The sequence below is a fragment of the Falco punctatus genome (genome assembly GCF_963210335.1).
Source record: "Falco punctatus genome assembly, chromosome: 11".
NCBI classification, from domain to species: domain Eukaryota; kingdom Metazoa; phylum Chordata; class Aves; order Falconiformes; family Falconidae; genus Falco; species Falco punctatus.
In genome coordinates, this window is record NC_137591.1 from 9,208,995 (window position 1) to 9,228,476 (window position 19,482).

The following is a 19,482-nucleotide window of genomic DNA, read 5'->3' on the forward strand; positions in this document are numbered from 1 at the left end:
AATAGGAAAGTAAATGTTTCAAATAGGGAAACAAGCTGCCAAGGCAAGTAGCAGATATCTCATGAGGCCTGCAGGTGATGACCAAACTTTTTCCTCCCTGATGGGTGTGTCTGTAGAAGTTCGGTGTCATCAAGTGGTCCATTGTTTACAAAAATCAGCCTAGATGAATTAAGAGTCTCCCCTGGCTTTTCAGAGTATGTAAGTATTCTGAAATTAATCATAATTTTCAGGGCTCCTCGAAGTCTAGTTTTCTGGTCCAATTCTGCATAGCTTTCTAAAAATTTCCTACAGGAGTGTGCTCTACTTGCCAAAAGATCAACAGCATTTTGCAGTGCTTGGCACCCTGCTGACCACAGCTTCCTGCTATACAAAAACACATTAAATAGAAATAGAAAACTTATTGAGAGAATGATACAAAATTGCAGATGCAATAATTATACTCAATTGTGTCAAAGCACTGTTATAACAAGAAATCATAATGAAACAACATTTACTTTATCCTCTTTCAGGGTCCAATAAAGGATAATGTGACCATATTCAAAAAGAATCTTTTTTTAATGTTCCATATTGCCTCCATTAACATTTTTTTCACTTCTTATTTTATAAACCTTTTAATTGAAAGGGAGTGGAGGAATATAAGAAGGACACATTTTGGAGGAACAAAAAATAAGAAAAGTTTCCTTCTAAGTTGTATTGGTTCCACTAAATACCAGGAATGCTGCTGTCACTCTGTCTTGCAGCTCCTTGGATTAGAGATTTCATTAAAATCTTTTGCTGAAGGTCTTTTCACACAAAGTTTCTTTGGAAGTCTCATTTCATCCAAGTAACTTTTCTGTATCTTTGAAGTTCATTCAAGATCAACAAGACAGTGACTGCTTCTTCCTGGGAAGAGATGTATAGTAGCACACAAGTTATATAGGATAACAAAGCTCTTTTTTTTTTCCTTTAACTGCAAAAGAGGTAGGGAGGATTTGAGAATCCTTCAGCTTTGTACACCTTTTGCCATTCTTGAGGCTCAATTATTTGAGTGCTGTGGGAATGGGCTAGCCACTTGGGTACTTTTCCAGTGGTCCTTTGCTCTGCATGTGAACTAAATTGTAAGAATTTTACAGCTATTAATGTGCTTTTAGATTTATTCACTATGCATTGGTGCTTTGTGTGTTTGCATTTTTAAGAGGGATGAAAGTATCCTTGTATACATATTCCTTGGATACAGAGCAGCATCCAATGGAGAACAGAACTGATACAACAGAAAAGTCAGTGAGCCAAAGCTCTCCTTGTCTCCCTCAAAGGGCAGATTCCCAGAAGTTACCCTAATTAAGGAGGGCACTTAGGTCATGGGGTTAACAGCTGTTTGGGAGGCAACAGAGAGCTCCTTCAGGAGCTGAGGTTAGACTTTGGAAATAGCTCCTCGTGGGAATATACAGGAAAATTGCTGTGCACATGTGCATGTATGTGTGTAGAATTCAGAACAGAGGGTTTAGATGCAGCAGCACCAACAACGATGGAAATAGGTCAGTCAGTTGTTTAAGTACTCTCTACGTGTTCCTTCTCTGTGACAGCTCTGAGTAGCAGTTGGAAGACAGCCTGGGATTTCATTTAGAAGCGTGAACCCGAAGAAACAGAAAAAGAGAAAGGCGGGGGTCATTTTGCTTGTTTTGATGCTCACGTGTCCCATTTTCAATTATCCCTCTCATCCACTCTCACTGGGATGCAGTGAGATGCCTACAAATGAGCCATGAGAGAATTTCAAAGGTTTGGATGCTCCATTTGGAAAACTCAGTGAAAAAAAACTGTGCACCTCTTTGGATTATGAGACCTGCCTTGAAATTGCTTGAGGACAAAGTTTCCCTTGGAGTTTTAGTATTTTTAAAAGCCTGAAGGACTTTGTGTGCCCAATTAGGGAATTACTATCTTCATGTTATCAGATCTTACCCTTTAGATTCTGGACTTTAGGTATAACATCATCTGCACTTTTAATGCTTTTTTGAATAATACAAGTTGGATTAGTTTTGTTTAGCTCTTGGTTATTTAAAAGTTAGTCATTTATTCTAGACTGGTGTCTTAGAGTCTTGGTCAGTGGGGCATTCCCAGGAAATTATTTGTATCATCTACAGTAAGTGGGTAAACTGCCATATGCACAGATTTCTCTAACCCTGTTAACTTGTGGGAGTTGAGGGGGCTGGGGTTAGAATGAGGTTTATCTTGCCTTTCTTAAGCTGTTTGACATGAGTCAGATCTGCTCTCTAGCTGCCATAAATTTACTGATATCTGTGTGTACAGTTTTCAGAGTTGTATCAATTTACATTCACTGTGGATCTGGCCCACTGTATTTTTTATTGTGTATTTATTGTTTTAAAAAAGTATAGTAGTACCAGATGTTGCTATCACTAACTAGACTCTGGTTCTGGCTCAGTAACCATACATGAATGGTCAGTCTGATTACTGAAGTGTTTTCTTAAAACATGAGAATTGCTACAGAAGACTAAACCAACAGTCTGTTTAAGTATCTTTTCTTGTGACGAGCTAATGCCATATGCTGGCATTAATATACCAGTCTCAGTAATGTGTTAAGTATCTCGTTTTGTTGTTGTTGTTGGCTGGTTGATTTTGGTTTGGGTTTGATTTTTATTTTCCCCTCTATGGGGAAGGCTTCCTCCTTCCATCTTTCTTTCTTTTAATTCTGAGATTTTTCCAAACACAATTTTTACCCATTTGTCACATTTTTGCCTGGGTATCCTGTGTGTGTGATGATGGAAATTACTACATTTCTGGTCTGAGTTTGGATAACGTTCTAGATGTAGATCCAGAAGCCAAACTTAGTGATTGCTGCAGTTCTCCGTATGTTATAAACAGTGACACAATAACCTGTGGCCACTGAATGTCTCTATCTTCTGGCTAGGCACTCTCTGCTTTTGTGACCAGGTGTGTGCTCAGCTCATCCTCCCTTCCTGCTTTTCATCATTCCTTTATCTTTTAGTCTCCTCAGTCCTTAGTTTTCTTATCCTCATAACTGATCTACTGCTTTTATACATCTTCCCCACCACCACCCATCCCCTTGAATCGTGAATCTAACACATTTTTGTGCCATTTTTTGCTGCCATTTGTCATAGTGCTTTTTCATCAGATCACTTCCCCCCACCTTTGCCCACAACTGTCTAGTCTTATTTAATGTATACATTCCATTTTGTCCAGGGCTGGCTACTACTCTATGTAGTACTCCGTTCAATTCATTAAGTTTAAAAATTTCTCTTCAAAAGTTTGTGTCATCTGCTCAAATATTAGAGCAAGCAGCATGGTACAGTGCAGAAAGAAGCAAACAGGGCTAAAGAGATTTTGTGATGTCACACTGTGTCTCGAAATATCCCTTTCTTGCAACTGAGGATTAATAAAAGCCAAATGCCCCTTTTGCAGTAGGACTTTGGGGTTTTACATTATTAGTATTTTTTTCCCCCAGTTTGGGCTAACTGTGAGCCAGATTAATGATCCTAGTTTGCTGAGCAGTATAGCCACAGAGATGGCTATAGAGCATATTCTGTGCCAGTGTGGAGAATGCCAGTGCTGGCAAATTCAAGGGATGGGGGGACGTCAGCAGCGCTATGAACATAAATTTGGAGAAAGGCTTGTTTTTTTGTTTGAGAATTGTCCCAATTATTGTGTTGATTGCCTCAGGTAAGCCACCTTTCAGTTTTCAATGATATGTTTGTGTGTTGTTCATTACCGGGAAGCAGTTTCAAATATTTCTGAAGGAGAAAAAAGTTGGTAATTGGCCTTTTTCTGCTTTACATCTGTGTCTGAACCTCTATCTGATAGTCATCTTGTCAAATCTGTCAAGAGAAGCAAAAAGCAAACAGCCTTTTTTAGTCCAAATAATACATTGCAAGTTTTCCAGTTAGGCTTGAATATTGCATTCTTGGGAGTGGGGAGGTGTCTGTGGTGCTTTGGTCAAGCAGGGCTCTTGGGGTTTATCCATTTCCCACCCCCATACACACCAGTTAAGGGGTCCTGTTACATTGGAGAGATTATCAACACTGATTTGATTCTAGCTTTGCTAAAGTTGCCCATCCCAGCCTAGGGCAAGTTACTTTTTCATATCTGAAGATAATTTTGCTAACCTGACATATTTAGCTGTCCTGTGTCAACTTGGCAAATGTTGTTTGCTGTTTATTCCTGCCTCGATAATTACCTGTGAGAAAACACTGAGGTTCTCTTCAGATAAATAAATTTTATTGAGATATCTCAAATTTTTATACCAGTACATAGGATCTTAAACACTCAAATGAAATTCTTGTGAGGCTACGTGGGTTTTGCACACATCACTTATTACTGAAGGTCTGCCTGGACTTTCTGTGGGAATGACCTTGCCCAAAATGACCTTCCTTTCCTAGCTGTAACCCAGAAGCATGGAATGATACATGCAATTATAATTCACCAAATATTTTGCTGTTTCTTCCAGGAAGGGAGGTGATTTATTTACTTTTTGCAGAGTCCTGATTTCTATTTATGACTCTGTCAGACAAGTCCAGAATGATCTTGGATGATTCACTCAATCCCCCTCTGTTTCTTGGTTGTCTGAGTTGCAAAGTGAGACTAATACTATGCACCTGCCTCACTGAAGCATTGGAGGACATTTCATTAATGTTTGTGAAATGCTCCAAGAACCTCACAGAAAATCAAACCATAGATGTCGGAATTTTAGGGGTTTTGATTTAGCTCTTGAAGTACAAAGTCTTTGGCTCTGGAAACGAAGAACACTGTGTAGAATTCTAATTTCTGAATGTAAAATCTCCATCCCAAATTACAGGTTATGTGGAAGTGTTCAGTGTGATCTGAGCTTCTCTCTATTAATATTAGATACATAGAAATAAACCAAATAGCCATGTCATGGCATGAAACAGTCTGTTTGATAAGGTATTGCATTCTAGCGACCTAAGGGGAAATAACACATTAGTAAACCTGTAACTAAAGCACAGATCTCTATGAGAGTGGGGGAAACAGAGAGAGCAAGCTGCTGGACATTATTACAAGAGCCACAATGGTGAGGATGTCATACATTTATGCTTTTGACCTGACTGGGATTTAGTGCAGGATGTATTATTCCTCTTAAGATAATTTGGACTATTCTAGATAGATTTTTTTTTTTCTTTTTTCTCCCCTCTCCTACAGACAAATGTTTCTTCAGTTTTTTCTTATGTGTAGTTGGTTAGAACATGTTATTTTTGCCTCTGGCACTAACATATGGATTTTCTATTTGTGTGACAAACAAGATAGCAGTTTACTTAGGAATTTTTGTTCCACCTCTTGCTCAAGATCCTCAGCTTTAAATCTCACTCTTTAGCTGGAATTGTTTTCAGGCATCTACTGTGACACTTGATGATGTTACAAAAAAATGTAAAAATTCAACGTGTGAGCTGCATAATTTCAAGTGGCTGTGCAGATATCAGATCTTCCTTTTCTGTGGATTTTTATATCTTATAGCATTGTGCTAAACAATAATACTAATCCATTCAATCACCTTGAATGTTTTGCTAATCTGTACTTATCCTGTGAAGCTATCTTCAGTATTTAGATAGGAAAAGCAAGCTGAGACCAGGGAAATACAAAGTGATTGTGATGTTCTTATTCTTTTGAAGGAAGCAGTTGATGTCATCTCTTTTAATGCACATGCTTTGCAATTTGGTCTCATGTTATTGATAATCATAGACTATTTCTGTGCACTGCTTTTGTTTAGGAACCATTACAAAGCAATCACATGAATCTTGCTTTCTTTCCTGTGTGACAGTGGCATTAGTGTTTCTTTGCTGCGTAGCAATGACGGTAGCATGGCTTTTTTTGTATTTAACTTGCTTTGGGATGTTTTGCTGAGAATGTTCTGTGGTGTATCCTACGGGTTTCACGGGGTTTACTGTGGTGTTATTTATCTCGGTTCATGTACCTTTCATCCCATTATTATTATATATTCAGGAAACAGATGGAATAAATGGAAGAAGGCACTTGTGTTCTTCATTTGAACAAAATGTAGGGTTTTTTATAAGTTAGTCAAAAAACCATGTAGGAATATGGCTGGATTTTTGAAAGGATGTTTTGAAAAAACTTGTGTTATTTTCTTCCACCTGGATTTTCATCTTCCTTCTCATCATTTCTAATTCTGTTGCCAAAACTGCTTTCTCAACTTTAAAATCTTTCTGGAATTAAGTGGCTTCTGGATCTTGACAATGCAACATTTTGATGCATGTGTTTGTCACATCCTGATTAGATTGGTATAACTTCTGCTCTCTCAGGACCCACTCAAAACTCAATTCATAAACCAGTTTCATACAAGATGCTACCACTAGGGTGATGAAACAGAAAAATTCAATCATACTACGCATAGGTTATCTATTTTCCAGAAGCTGATGGGAGAGATTGTATTTTCAGAGCTCTTCTGGGCTGTTTTGTTTTGGTTTTTACTTTGCTTCAGTTCTTGTCTTCCGGGCTTCAATAAATTTTCTTTTAAAGTGGAGAGAGTAATTTTCATCTCCTCTTTTCCTGGCCATGAAACTATTCTTTCAATGCGCTTCCATGGTAAGCCTTAAATTTGTTTGCCTCCATCTTTTTTCAAGCAGATGTACGGTCAGAGTGACCCATTTCACTACTGTCAAAGTTTGTTTTATTAATTCTGCCCTGTGAGTTTCAGATAGGGATACCACAATGGTCTTGGCAGGCATTCAGGTCAAGCCAATGTAGAGGAATGTTTTGATTTTGAAGGTAGTGAATTGCTCTTTTCTCTACATGCCTCCAGTAATCCCATTTCATGAGCCTTACAAGCAAGTTGCCTTGCATTTTTTTGTCAGGAGGCCAGAATGGGGATCAGTTTCTGAAATACTTGAAGGTGGGAGCACTAACTACCAAAATCAAAGAACTATATCAGTCCACAGTGAATGCCACACCACTCAGATACCAGTCTTAGCTTGAACAAAACAAGTATCAGGTCTGTTGAATGTTCTGTATTTCCTGCCAAATATTAAAGTTCTTCTCAGGGCAGAGTATAGCTGAAAGGACTGATTCCTGAACCACATTAGGAAGACCACGTTGTGGGATGGGTTGGGAAAACAAGGACTGGTACTTTGCTTCATCCTATTAGAAGCAGTGGGTTTAGAGGCTTAGGGGTGTAGTCTGGACTAGTGTCCAGACTTTTTTGTCAGTGTTGCTTTGAAACAGATTTACCACGGGAGGCACTGCAGGTGCTAAAGCAGTGAGCAAGAATCTGTGCAGTTAATCACTGCTTTTACTGCTGTGGGAAACAGCAAGCTAATGGGCAGATCATCTGGGAAGATGAACTTCCTTAATTTGTCCATTTACAGCTCAAATGAATGTCTACAAGAATCTGTTAGAGAAGCAAGCTATCTCCCTGATCACTTCATAATCACTATAGAATTACTGCACTGTCTGTCAACTAAAAGGTGTAGAAATGGGACCCTATCTCAGATGAGTATTTTGAGTTTTGGATATGGGAAGACAATGAATTTATGAAAAATAAAGGAGGGGAAAATACAAAATTCAAATGGACTTTTCAAGCTCATAAAGAGATTTAGTTATGCGAGTTCTTTAGAAGCTGTTTTTGTGGCTTTCTAGAGGAAGTTATTAGACTGTTCTTATTTTTCCAAAATCTGTTCACCCATTCTCAGTTTTAACTGAGATTTTAAAAGGTTAACTTTGTTTAGGAGAAAGCAAAATTTGACCTATCTGGCTTATTTTTGTCAATCTTGGGGGTAGCAGTGTATGAAGATAATTGTTGTTGCAGCCCCAGTGAATGAATCGGGCAAGCTTCATCTTTGCTTCTAACTGTCCTAAGGCTTTAAACAGTTTTTGAAATGTTCTCTTTGCTCCAGGCTCCCTAGTTCTCAGTCTCCTTGTGTGTCTAGAGGACACTGTCAATATCTCCCTCCTACCTCTATATTCTGGGGGTGAATTGTTTCATGTTTGTTTATGCTAAGCCATGAAAGCTTGAAATTGAAATCTGTTTGCTCCTCCACTTCCCACTCATATATGTTCTCATTCATTGTACATTTTTGCTATAAGATTTTATCTCAAGGGTGCTGAACTGTGTGAGGCTGCAAATATGCATACAGAAAAATAAGTCATTCCATGAGCCTGTGAATCCTACTGTCCCACAGCTGGGTTCTCCTGGTGTCTGCTGAGGTATGAGCAATGATTGAAACTTTCCCTATATCTAATACTTTCATGGAATTATAGGAAAAAAAGAGATTAATGTAGACCTCTGGAGGTCTTCAGTCCTAGTCCTTTCTCAAAGCACAGCTAATTTCAGTGCCACGTTGGTTTCTAAAGGTTTTTTACAAGTTCTCAAAATATCTGCAGATGAAAAGTCATGCGGGAGGTTTTTTTCTCCATGTGGACTCTTTGTTGTCTAATAAAGACTGATTTCATTACATAATCTTTTCAGTGGAGATGTTCATAGGATCTCCTTCTGCCTAGCTGCCTATATTCATAGAACTTACAGGAACTGAAAATCTTCTAAGTTATTGTCAAATTTGGTTGCAGTTCACCAGTTAACCCTAAAGTTACTGAAATGTAATGCAGGCACAGGCACAAACAGTATGACTTAATCAGCCTCATTTCCTGTAACTAAAAGGAGGCAAGTCAAATGGTAAGTCCTTCCCCTCCAGTGCTATAGGACAGGATTCAGAACATTATGTGCTGTGATCTCTAAATTCCTCTCTGGTTTAAGCTGTACATGGTAGAGCTTAACCCTCTTAAAATAACAGCCTTGGTTGAAGTGAGTGCAGCATTCTCCTGCATGGAGTCTGCATCTTGGGACAGGAGGATGTGATTCCTAGTGCCAGGCATATTTGCTGGAATGTCTTTCAAGCAAAAAGCCAAAAACTCACCAAAACCTCTCAAACTTCCGATTTTTCTGACGTCTATACATTGCTGATTGTGAAGACCACTTCTCATGGCATTGCCATGTCACTGTACTTAATCTCCATCCATTTAGAGATGCACAGGGAGTCAGATGAAGAGTAGAGCTCAGGCCTGCCTGAATTTACAAAAGAGCTTTAAGTGCATCTCCCTCCCTGAGCCTGACCTTTCCCCCTTATGCATACATGCACACACATATTTTATATGTACATGTATACCTCTTTATTATTATGTCCTTTTCTGTGAAATTGAGTAAAAATTGGCCAGTGCCTTTAGAAGTTAGATGGGTTACAAGTAGAGGAGGGCAGGCAAAACCACACTTTTGAGCATGATCGGTATGGTTTTTCAAGCCTTTTTTTTAAGAAGGCAGAGTGAAAAGTAGCACTTCTGTTGCTCTAGCACAGATGTGGTGAGGAAAAGGAACTCTGACAACAACCAGCATGGAAAAGCAAAAGGTATTGAGTGCTGCAGCATGCACAAGCACACGAGCATTTGTACTTTTTAACCACGACATGATCTTGCACTGCATTTTGTTTTGCTGCTGTGGGATCTTTCATTTCACATGTAATGTGCTTAAGAGAACAGGTATAACATTCATCATGTCAACAGAGGATGACATAGGCTGACTCTAGCACTTGTGGTGCTAACAGTGTCAGGCATAAGAATTTCTCAGAGGTGCTACTGGAGGAAATGTAATTTTCCCTATAAAACTTGACTTAAAGTAATATTGGGTTTGTGCTCTACCTATTCACTTTTTGAGCAACAGTAGACAAGGTTTGCCAGTGAACCAATACATGGTTGAGCTCTTTGGTTTCAATTTGCTTACATGATTTTAATGTACCCAGGTACATTACTGCTTTAATATTCATCAGTAATTTCTGGCTGATTGAAAGGAGCGCTCACTAGAAAAATAGTACAGACCATAATGCCAGAGAGAGAAAGTTAGACTGAAGGGTGTACTCTTGTCTTTGAAAAATATGGAGCTCTCAGCCTTCTATGGGTAAGTTTGAAAGTGAAGTATCTAAGGATGAGAAGAGATGAATACAGCCAAGTCCAGTTGCATGTCATAATTTCACATCGGAAGATGTCTCAAAGGGTTACGTAAGAAGATAAAATCAGTTCTGCATCACAGATTTAAGTAACTGGACTGAAGAAATCTTTCATTCATGACTATTTAGACAACAACTGCTTTTTTTTATTAAGTAAGCTAAATGTATCAAGTGGGATAAGAAGGATGCTAAGATCAGCTCCTGCCTGAGCTCTTTCTTGGTCTGCCTGTATAACAATTACCTGAAGATTTAGTTTGACATGGTGTTTCACCCTCACCTTGTTTCTTCAGCTGTTACATGTCTTCAGTAACTGTTGCATTCTTCTATACATCACAGAAAATTTTCTATTAACCTGGTAGACAAAATTTGCTATACTGACCATTTTTACCCCTAATTGCCTATTTTTGAGAGATAATAATAATAATATTTTTAAAAAATGCTCTGAATCCCTGAAGGTTTAAAATTGTCAGATTTACTATTCTCATCAGGATTCTCAAACTAATCTTTCATTGTACCATTATTCATTGCAATGAGATGTTTCAGTGCTCTGGAATCAAAATGTGTAGTTTCAGCTTGGCTTGGTATCAAATCACATTCTACTGGTGCATTGCAGTGATTTATAGAAGTTACAGTTTGAGTGCTTTACATTCCCATTCTTCTGCATCGGACAAGCGTTCCTATCGGACAACTGACCCATATCTCATGTGATGGCACCAAATCCCCTCATACGTTGTTTTGAGTTAGTAAGAGCAGATGTCATGGAGTATTATGAGAAATGTATCTTTGCCAGGTAGCTTGCTTTCTAGGGCATATGGTATGCTTAACTGATGGGATTGGTGAAAAATACAAAGCCTAAGTGATTTGAGGTAGGAATTGGTAATGGAACAGAGATCACCACGCTGTCAAGTAGTTCCTCCTTCCCTGTGGTGTTTGGGCTGTGGCAATACCACACAGTGAAGCTCTGCCCCTTAAATTAACAAGTGATTGGAAAAGATCTGAGCCTGATTTAACTCCCTTTGAAAGCATCTGGGCTTTTTGTTGATTGCAATCAGAGACAGATCAGGGCTTTATAACTTGCCTGCTATCTCCTGAAATGTTATGTGACAAACAAGACACTGGTATTATTTCTGCTATGAAATGTTTGTTATTTTACCATAGCAGTGATTATGGGAAGATATTTTGCATCGTGCTCAGAGCTTCTAGTGGACTTTCCAAGGATGAAATGGTCTGGGGTTTTCAGTGTGTTTTTTGTTTGGGTTTTGTTGGGGTGTTTTTTAACTGACTTGGCCATATTGTCCCTTTGCTAATGAAGAGTAGTCAGCTGGCAGGTACTAAAACAATCTAGTAGAATAAGGTTGATCTTCTCTCTTTAATTAGATAGCAATATGTAACATACCCAGTGGGCCAGATGACCTTGAAAATTAGAGTGAGAACATTTGAGAAGAAAATACCTTTAGTTACAGGGAGTTGGATGTAGAAGAAACAAGAGGAAATGTTCACTGGTATAACAGAACAACCCCACACATTCCCCCTTCTCTACACAAACCCTCAGAGAATACCTCTCATAAAATGCACTGGGATATCTTATTGCTCTTACAGGCATTTCAGAAGTGTTTGTTAGGTGTGAAGTAGTGCAATCTCGTTGGAAGTGAAACTCACCAGAAGTCAGGGCCTGTCAGAAAATCTTTTTGTGATTTCATAAATCATTTAATCTCCAGCTGTAGAGGTAATATCCCCATTGCTATAGCACCAAAGTACTTCATAATCCTGCATGTATTTCTTAAAACACCATGGAGGGTTGATAATATAATTATTTTTACAAGAGAGGAACCAAGGCATTGCAATCTTTCCCTAGGTTGCATACAAAGTCTTAATAGTCTCATGTTGTCACCCTAAGTGAACCCCTGGACCATTTCCCCCTTTCCTGTAATATTACGTGACCTGGGGTTTTGTTCAGGACTTTCTATGCAATTGTAAATTTTCCACTTGGTGGTAAAGGACTTTGTTGTATTGGCTGGCTAACGGACACATCCCTGACTAAGTTTTGATTAAAATTGTGCATGCTAACTAATGAAGCAGGGGTAGGCTGCTTGCAGGCAATGTGTATGGGTTTAGTAATGCTGTGCAGAGACAACAAAACAGGCCTTCTCTCCCACCAACCAGAAACACATGGATACTTACGTATCCAAAAAGTTGTCTGCAAACTCAACGAGTTACAGATATGGCAAGACTATACAGGAATACAGTCTATGTTCTGGCTTTGTATGGGAGTGAGAAACACCCAAGAGTATTAGACCCTGTTAGCAAACGTAGATATAAAAGGAAGCCAGTAAACCTGCTTTCTGCTGCTGGGCAGTTAAGCCTTGCAAGTTAGTATTCAGCCAGCAGTTTGCCAGTCCTGTGTTGCTTTTTTGTTTGCTCTTTCATCAGAATAGTGCACACCTTCTTCACAGTTTTGGTATCAAGTCAAACCCTTGCTTCAGGATACCAAAGAAGAAAAGGCCTTTGTGGTGATGGAGATGGACTTCTGGCTGGGTTTTGGCCTAACACATTGAGAATATGTGTGCAGCATTGCTACCTTTGCATAAGTGTTGTTCTGGATGCAAATAGCCTGGTAAACAGTAATGTAGCAGAGTAACAATTTAATCCAATACAGGAGAGTAAAGGCAATATCAGGTACAGTGCTGACCCTAACCACCATGTATTAGAGCAGGTTCTCAGACACAGTTGAATGCAGCAGTATCGGGATCCAAAGCCAACAAAAATGGCTGAATTAAGATATAACTGAAAAACACTCAAAACCCATTCATGATCCAGTAATGTCTTACCATTTTATAGTAATCTCCAACTGTCCTAATTCCACAGACTTGGATGTTTCTAAAATTCTATCCACTCATATTGCCATTTTGGGGTCAGACTTAGAGAAGCCTCGAGTACAGTCAGCTTCAGCTCAAAGCACTGTAAGTTAGATGCCAGGCATGTAACATGCTATACAAATCGAAGTTCTCTCAAACAAAAATCCTGTCCCTGATCTCTCAGACATGGTGGCCCAAATTAGCAGGTGTCTCTTATGTAAGCCACTTTTTGTCCCAATTGCTCTTTTATGAACTGGGGACAATGTGGTCCCCTCTTGTAACAGTGCTGCTGAGAAAATTAGTCCATCAGTGTATATAAAGCAGTTGTCTCCTGCAGTGCTCAGCACTTCAGAAAAGCCATGAAGAACTGAATATCTCTGTCCTCAGAGTAGGCTTTGAGCAGCATGCAGTAGGCAGGGACCTAGGGTTGCATATTGAACAACCAGGCAAAGCCAAAATATTGAATAATCTGCTCATTAATGAACAGTGTTGATCCTGTACACAGAATAAAGCAAGGGCCCTGTGGAAAAATGCCGTCTGCTCCTGTAATTAAAGGGTGTGTCATCATAATGACAGACATAGGGCTGAATGAAGGTTGTGTGGATCTGTGCAGGTGTGGCATATCCAAATTTTTAAGAGCTCAAGTTTGTGATATTAAGGTTGGCTCCTTTGACTGCAGCTTTCTGTGTGTAATAGAGCTGACGGTAAGAGCTGAACCATCTTTTCAGGGTGTTCATATAATTCTAGTCTAAAGGGAACGTGACACTCCTTTCCTCTTGTCTAAAGGGAGTAGGTTAAGCAAGACTGCCAGCTTCATCTGCCAAAAAGTATATGAAATATATATTGTAATATGGGGGAATGTCATTCTACAGCAGCTGGAGTGCTTACTAATAATTGTGAGATGTGTTGTGCTGCAGATTATTTGCATAGTCTGAGGAGGGACAGAAGTGGGAACAAAAGTATAATTCAAGATGAGCTGTCTCCCGTAATGCTTACGTGTATGTTAGCTGTTTTCTGGGAACCACTGTGACAAGTTTACCTTATCTCCACCCAATCTCCACCTCCAGGAATGTAGAGCGGCAAAGAAATACAAATAGTTTAAAGAAGGTGTGCTTGTCAGAAGGGAGCATTTTGTAAGGAGACAGGATTAGGGCATTGTGTAGAAGTGTCGGGCAGACTGGGCAGGAGGATCTAAAGAAGCTTGGCCTGTTGACAGTACCCACAGAGCTGACAGTCCATTAAATTAAGCACATGTGAAGTTAAAATTCTCTTCCTCAGTGGTTTAGAGCTTGTGATCCATGGGTTGCAGGTGGCTTTTGGACCATATCAGGAAAGAAAGTTCATAATACTGCATTATGTTCTACGTATGTGAAATTTCTGAAGGGTCAATGCCTGCAGTGGAAATTTTTGGGGATCCATAAGTTGAAAAAATGCCACTGTCTGCTGTGTTCCTCTCATTAAGTCAATGATATGATTGGTTTTGAAAAGGCCAAACAATGAATCAGGCTTTAAAATGGAAGAACTGTAGGTGTTCTCAGTAACTTGGTTAAAGGATCTGGTTCCACAAGATAGATGAGCCAGTGTGACTCAGCATGCAGCTGGGAGTGGGAGTCCCGAGAACACCTTCCAGGGCAGGACAGACGAGACCTGCTCCTGCCGAACATTTGTTCAGAGAGATCTGCACATGGGGCCAGACATGCGCTTCCTATGGCAGAACTTTGCTAAACTAGTTGTGCCTTTCCTCCCAGGGAGTGCACTGGAAACCCTGTCCCTTGAAAAACTGATTATTGGACTGGGCACTGTGCAGGAAAATATGCAGGGGGGGGAGTAAGTCCTATGCTAGCTGCAGGGATGAGCTACGCTAGTGACAGGATCTTACTGTCTTACATCCCAGGCACGCTCACAGGGCATGACTCTCCTATCTGCGGGATGGGTTTTTATTTCCGGAATTCTGCTTTGTGCTCAGGAATCCTTCTGGCGTTACTGAGGTCCCGGGGTGTGTAGGGGGAGTTAAATACTAGAATTGAGAGATATCCTGAAGATCAGAGAAGGGAGTCTGCCTGTGTCAGGTGGGGATGCGTCTTCTCCTTGGTGCGTGTGTCTGTAATGCCTATTACCAGCTCTAAGAAATGCATGTATTCATCAGAAGGAGAAAATATCCCTTTGTGTTTATTCTTATTTAACATTGTTTACACAGAAAATGGAGAAACGCATCTTTAACCGTCATGTACTATTTAGAATTATGTCAGTACACCACGCAGTGCTCATTCTGTAAACATCTACTCCACCATGTGGTCTCTGAGAGCTAATGCTGTTTTGCTGGGTATGGCCACTTGTGTTCTGCCTGAAGCACACTGCAGTGGTTACGTTAAATAGCCTTTGTGAAGGTTTCCAGAGCTCTAAATTAAAAATGCAGAACGCTGGGGAGGGGGAGAGAGAGATGGGAGGGGGGATTCTCTGTAGCTGGAGTCTTAGGATGTCTTGCTACCTAATTGCCTTAGAACATGAGGGCTTGAATGAATCCTCTTTAATGAATAATAGGCAAATGCATAAATCGCAAGCCCCAAGCACCCAAATGGTGAAATGCACACTAATGAAGACTCTGACTTCGATGGCAGGTGTAGAGTTGATTTGTAAAATGTCATGAATATATCAGATTTAAAATGATATATTTATTAAAAGAAGCGAGTCTTCCATGTGTTCCCCTTGTATTCACTCTCTCATACTGCACACCTGCTCTTCCTGCATGATATTGCAGGCTGCAGTCTCACAGTAGTTTCTTGCTATAACTCTTGCTTCGAAGAAGTGCAACAATAGAGACCAATTACCCTCTGTCTCCACTCTTATTGCAATAAGCCTTGAGGAAAAAAAAAAGTGAGTGCACCCCCTCCCCCCACTACGTTTTCAATTTCAAATCCTAACCCTGTTGGTAGTGCCATTTGTGGATTTGAACTGCCTGGCTTTGTGCGCGGCATTATCTGGAGATTCACCTGGTACTGATCCAATGAACCAACGCAACCTTACAAAGCTGAAGGGAAGAGTGTAGAGTTCTCTTTGTAATAAACCACATGCCATGAAAAAGGATTTCTTTAACTCCTTTCCTCCATTATTCTCCATATCTCACCTTGTGGAAATGGGTCTGTTAGTGAGAGACTTATACTCACATAGCAGGAAAAATGAACAGGGGAGGGAGAACTGCAGTGAAAGGAAGGCAGAGCTCCTGGAGGTTTCTGTAACTTGGGGATTCCAGAAAGGAGAGGCACAGCCTGAAAGAATAGGAAGCAGCCCTAAAAATAAACCAGCATAGGCCTCGGTACTAAACCTTACTCAGTTCTGGAAAAGGACAAGGATGTTTTCATTAAAGCAGCTGCATACTTAAAACCAGTGATGAGTTAAGCCCCCAGAGCCAAAGAAGTTCTGTCCAGATAATTGCCCGGCAAGCTGAATGCTGGTCTTGAACATCTTTGGTTTTACTGAGTTGAGCTGGTAACCTCTTGAGATCTGGCTGCTTCCCAAGTAGGGAGGGATGAATACTGCAAAATGTTTCAGTTTCCATTTCAAATTTGAAACTCATTTGCTTTGACTGAATTTGCACTGTGTTTATGTAAATTTATAAACACTGTAATAAATTTATCTACTTATAGAAAACAGAAATTTTAGAAAAAGGCTGGAGAACATTTGTGAAGCGCAAATTCTAATTCCTCAAGTATAATCACAGAACCTGATTTAAATGTACATTCTATCACAAAGCAAAAACACAGTATGTCATCTGTATATCTAACAAACCCTAACAAACATAATCCAAAATTCAAACAATTGTTAACAGCTTAAATATTTTAAATTACATACATGCCCTTTTTTGTGTCAGCAATGACTGTGACACACGTCAGGTTTTCACAGTATGAATGAAGACCATAATCATGTAATAGTAAGTTTGCTACTTTGCTTGTTATAGAAAGCTCACCTACTTCTGATTACACTTTTTTCTGAACTGTACAAGTCTGTGCCAGCACATCACTCTTAGCTGGCTCTGTGCCAATATTACCTGCCACATTAATAAGAGCGTTCATGGGCACGGCCTTTAAACCTCATGGAATGGCGTATACCCCAGCGTCCTTACTCTGGAAATGTTCACCTGCTTCAACCCTCACTAATCTTGAAGCTGCTTTTGTCTTCCTTTGCACCTCCTGGAGTCTGTAATGTCTGCTGTTTTGCTCTCCTCCATAATCCCTTTCAAAGATCATCCTTAAACAGTACTTTTATATAATTCATGGGGATTTTCCCTTGTTAATTTTGTACTGAGCACATTAGTTTGTTTACTGCACAAAATAGACCTAATCTGTACAGGACAGGTTTGGAAGCCCTTTCTAAATCTAGGGAACACTTACAGTCACATGAGGAACTATACTGAAGCCAATGACAACACTTGCAGTCTGAGTAAGAGAGCTGGTCTCAACTATTGAAAGATCCTGTATTATACTGGAACACAGGTGTTTCCCATTGTAGAGTTGCTGTTTCCAGAGTATACCTATATTTCTACTTTGCCTACCCAGTGCTTGAAGCAGCAGGTAAACAGTTAAGCAATGGAAGCAGCAAGCAACGTATACTAGAAGTGAGATGGTTTAAGACTGGTAGGGGGAATTAAAAAGCAGTGCAAGATGCAATTTTTAAGTTATTCTGTTCAAGTTCTTGCATTGGAGGTATTAGTCGCAAGGGAGATCACATCAGCTGGGAGCAAGAGAATATAATGTATGCAGGTTCTGTAATAGGCACGTGGGAGATTCTTACCGTATGTTTTGGTCATGTCCTGATATATGTGAGCTTTGGGAGACAGTTCTACATGTAATAGAGTCAATAATCAAATCTGAAGTACCAAGGAACACAACTTGATGTTTCCTTAGAGAGACCACAAGTTTGCAACAGATGAATAAAAAGAGAATGTGGTAGATACAAATTTGTCTTTAGGCAAAAAGGAAAGGAAAAGAAGACTTAAAAATAGAGGGGGATAGAAAATTTTACGCTGTTCCCAGACTGCAAAGAAGTAGTAATGCCTACACCAGAAATTTAATTAATTGTTGTTACATTGATAAAGATGTGATATACCACATCAAAGACTAGCTAAATGATATTTGGAAATTAATTTGGATTCCTATTAAATAGAGCTCACAGGAGCTTCCCAAATGAATCCCTTGTTTGTCAAGCATTGCTTCTTTCTGTTTATCAAGTCTCCTCAAGTAAGGACAACTATTTTCAACTGTTCTTGTTGCTTGAAATGAACTGTAAGATTCATCACTAACCAGATGTTCATGGCAAATTCAAATATTGCAAATTGCAATGCCTTAGTATCTTGCAGAAATTAGATATTGCTTACTTATGTTCCCCATAGGGGTGGCTTAAAAGTTATCTAAAAAGTCCCAAACCCCAAATTTAATATTGACAATCATGCTTGAATTTAAAATTTGCTTTTGGTCCTCTGTAGCTTGGCCACTTCAGCATGCTTTGGAGATAAATATAATGGAATCAGAATATATTTATTCCATGTAGTGTTATTAGTTTTAAGTGTTCTTAAAACAAAATGTAAATGGGACACTTTAGCCATATAGGGGAATATGATTTCAGGTTCTGATCTCTTAAGAAAGTGATCCTGTAGAGTGAGCATGCTGTTTTCTTGGGAACTGTGCCAAAATGTAGTAAGGCTCATGATGATCACCACATCACCACAGTTTCTGCTTTTGTTAAATGAAAACCTCATTCTTGTGATTCTGCTTTTATACTAGTTTTATCCCAGTGTAATTCCACCTATGTCTCTGGAACAGCTTCTGATTTTATATTAATGTCTGTGTGTTTAAAAGAAGATAGGTTTTAGTAGATCTGAGTGGAAAGAGTTTTTGTGTATCTTATATAGTATGTTATGCTTTATGGTGGGATGGAGACAACTTTCAGAGTTGTCTGGAATTATAGCTGTTGGAATGTCCAGAGAAAAAATACACCTGTCCTCTAGACAAGCAGAAAAGTGACCACCAAGACAAGGAAGTGGCTTTCTCCACCACAGGGAGACATCTGGCTTGTCTGTACACCAAGTCAAGCAGTGATGAGTTGCAGAGCCGTCAGTTGGGTGTTTGAACTCCCAGACAACCTGATAGTTGGGTAGTCTAAGGCCAAGGAGCACAGCAGGTCCTGCCTGCATAGCTTCCCATAAGAATTTTTGCAAAGGAATGTCCCATTCACTTTGGGGTTTTTTATTCCTAGGAAAATACTCATTCATCATTTTTGGAAATTAATTTAATCCTCTGTTTTCATCCTCTCCCTTTTCTTAGCATTTCACCTCTGTCTTAGTTTTTATTTGGGTTTGATGTAAGCAGTTACTTGTTTCAGCTGTTAGAGAAGTGAGGTGTTTTCCTTTCTTTTTGCCAATTAAACTTATGTTTTTAGGTCATCAGATTCTTAGAATTTTTGTTGAAGGGTAACGCTACTGGAGTAAATCTCTATTGTTTGCATAGGTGTGTTTAAAAGATTAAGGCTGAACAGACATTCTTGTAATAGAGCAGGGATCAATGAAAGCTCTTCTCTTCTCAAGAAGCTTTAAGGCTTAACAGCGAGGTTGATTTTTTTGTTTGTTTGCTTTAAATATAGAGAAAGTTACACCTCTGCCTGGGTTT

The 19,482-nt window shown here is 39.4% G+C and overlaps 1 protein-coding gene across 2 annotated transcripts in view; it reads left to right on the top strand.

Moving 5' to 3' along the window:
• Positions 1 to 19,482, top strand: part of LOC308071758 (cytosolic carboxypeptidase 6-like) — a 247,023-nt gene that overhangs the window by 52,934 nt on the left and 174,607 nt on the right. The gene's annotated exons all lie outside the window — the stretch shown is intronic.